Source organism: Penaeus japonicus, unplaced genomic scaffold (genome assembly GCF_977035675.1).
Source record: "Penaeus japonicus unplaced genomic scaffold, GWHDUDI00000001_assembly GWHDUDI00000030, whole genome shotgun sequence".
Classification (NCBI taxonomy): domain Eukaryota; kingdom Metazoa; phylum Arthropoda; class Malacostraca; order Decapoda; family Penaeidae; genus Penaeus; species Penaeus japonicus.
Window position 1 is genome coordinate 24443207 of NW_028234432.1, and position 2500 is coordinate 24445706.

The 2500-nt window shown below is 52.0% G+C and overlaps 1 protein-coding gene across 9 annotated transcripts in view; it reads left to right on the forward strand.

Annotated features, from left to right (window-relative positions):
- Positions 1–2500, forward strand: part of Sarm (sterile alpha and armadillo motif) — a 475169-nt gene that overhangs the window by 460174 nt on the left and 12495 nt on the right. The gene's annotated exons all lie outside the window — the stretch shown is intronic.

The window sequence follows — 2500 nt, forward strand, 5'->3', positions numbered from 1 at the left end:
CTCTTCCTAAAATATCAGTAAATATATTTTTTTTTTTTCTTATTTATCTTCTTCCTGACGTCGGAGGAAAAAACACAAGGAGTTGATCACGCGTTCGTGGCTTCTCCATTACCGATAATTACACTGATCCGCGAAATGGCAGCTTTTCCCGCGCGCTCGAAAACGGTTGGCGGGGGGAGGGGGGGTCTCCTAGTTTGCTTGTTTTGTTGTTGTTTAACGCTTGCTTGTCATTTGTTTGACGTTTTTTTTTCTACTTTGAGGTTTGTGTATCTTTTTGGATATACATGACCAGTCACGCGCGCGCACACACACACACACACACACACGCAATTGCAATGGCAGTCACAGTACCAGTTATCCCTGGTGTGCAATAAGTAATATGATCTGCAATCTTGTACATGAGCAAGCATGAGTCATCGGCAGGTGATGAGACTTACAAGGAAGGAGATTTTGACCGTGTAATGTCCCCTCCCTCCTCCCCTCCTCCCCTCCTCCCTCTTCCCTTCTTACCTCTCCTTCTCTCTCTTCCCTCTTCCCTTCCTACCTCCTTCCCCTCCCTCCCCCCTCCTCTTAGCATCTAACTCCTTCCCTCCCTCCCTACCTTCCTCCCTTCCTCCCTCCTGCTTTTCCTCCTCTGCACCCTTCCTCTCTCCCTCCTGCTCCTTCACGGGGGTGGGGGGGGGGGGGAGAAGAGGGGAAGGAGGGAGGGAAGGTATGTTGCGAGGGCCGATCCTAGCAGCACACGAGTCCCTTTGTCCTGGCCAAGGATTCCCGTGTATACAGTATACCGCGCGACAAGAGGAAGTTTATCTCTCCTTACCTAAGTTCAAGGTCATCGACTCGGCGAAAACTTTCCCCTCGTGGGAGTTTGACCTTGTTCCGCCTCGCCTCCTCCTCCTCCTCCTCCTCACCCACCCCTCTCACCCCACTCCACCCCCACCCTGCTTCCTCTCTCTCTCTCTCTCTCTCTCCTCTCGTTCCCTTCTTTCCTCCCTCCTACCCTCCACTCCCTCCTCCCTCTCTCCCTCCTCCCCCCCTTCCCCCTCCCTCCTACCCTCTCTCCCTCCTCCCTCCTCCCTCCTCCCTCAACCCCCTCCCCCTCCCTCCCCCCTCCCACCCACACACGCACCTTGATGCTGTGACGTCACGCTCTGTCCGTCTGGAAGGAGGGAGCGAGATGAAGCGGTGCCCAGAGGAAGTAGCAGCGGCGGGTGTGATGGGATGCCCGCGCTCTCGGGGTATTTCCTGGTACTCGCGAGACCTCGTTTTGCAGGAGGTGGGAGGAGGAAGGGAGGTCGTCTTGTGTAACTGTTTTATGCTCCTTTTTCTCTCCTCCTCCTCGTTCTATTTGTCTACTCCTTCTACTTCGACTTCTACTGCACCTTCTCTTCCCTTCCCTTCCTGTATGTGTCATCTTACTTTTCTCCTTCTCCTCCTCATCTTCCTCTTTTTCTTTTCTTTTTCATTCTGCTTATCCACCTTCCCCTCCTCTCCTTCTTTCTCCTCCTCCTCCTCCTCCTCCTCCTCTTTCTCCTCCACCTACTCCTCCTCCTCAGTCTTCTTTATCTTATCCTTCACCTTCTTTTTTCTTCTCCGTCTTTTACATCATTTTTGTCCTTCCTCCTCCCCCTCCCTCTCTCCCATCACCTCCTTCCTTCTCCTCATCCTTATTATTACATCCTTCATCTTCCCTGCCCTCTCGTTTACTCTTCCTCCTCTTCCCCCTTCGATTGCGTCTCCCCCCCATCCCCTCTTCCCATCCTTCCCCCCCTCCCCCCTCCCCCCTCCCTAAGATCCCTCGCTTGAAGAGGTCTGAGAGACGTGCTAGGATGCACAGGATGGCTGCAACGAACACCTGGATGGTTGCTTCAGGGGCGGAGGAGCCGAGGGGGAGGGCAGGGGGCGGGGGTCAAGGGGAGGTGGACAGGGGTCAGGGCTCAGGGGGGGGGGGATTTCGAAAGCCAGGTGCCAAACAGGTGTCAAGCGAAGGCATTGTTGAAAAGTGAGGGAGAGAGCGAGAGCGAAAGCGAAAGCGAGCAAGAGAGAGCGAAAGAAAGAAAGAAAGAAAGAAGGGAGCGAGAGAGAGAGATGAGTGCATGAAGAGAGAGCGGGAGATGTGAGTGCATGATGAAAGTTGTGCCAGATAAACAGTCTCCGATGCAAAGGGGTTGAGTTACACCTTTGCATGGCGTTGAAAAGTTTCAATCTCGCCCTCAGTTAAAGATTTTTTAAATCATTATTACAGATAATTTTTTTTCTTTTTTCGTCGGATCTCATAAAGGCGAAACAGGTTATTGCAACACAGGTATTTTTTTTTCTCCAGCGACATGTAAAAGAGGAAATAGAAGGAAACGAAAGATCATGAACACTTTGAAGAAGAAAAAAAAAATAGATAAACATTTGATCATTTCATAGCCATCCTTAGGGACTGACCTCCCGTATATATGAGCTTTACGCGCGTCTGTCCTTGCGTGCGGTGAGGGGTGGGGGGTGTGGGGGG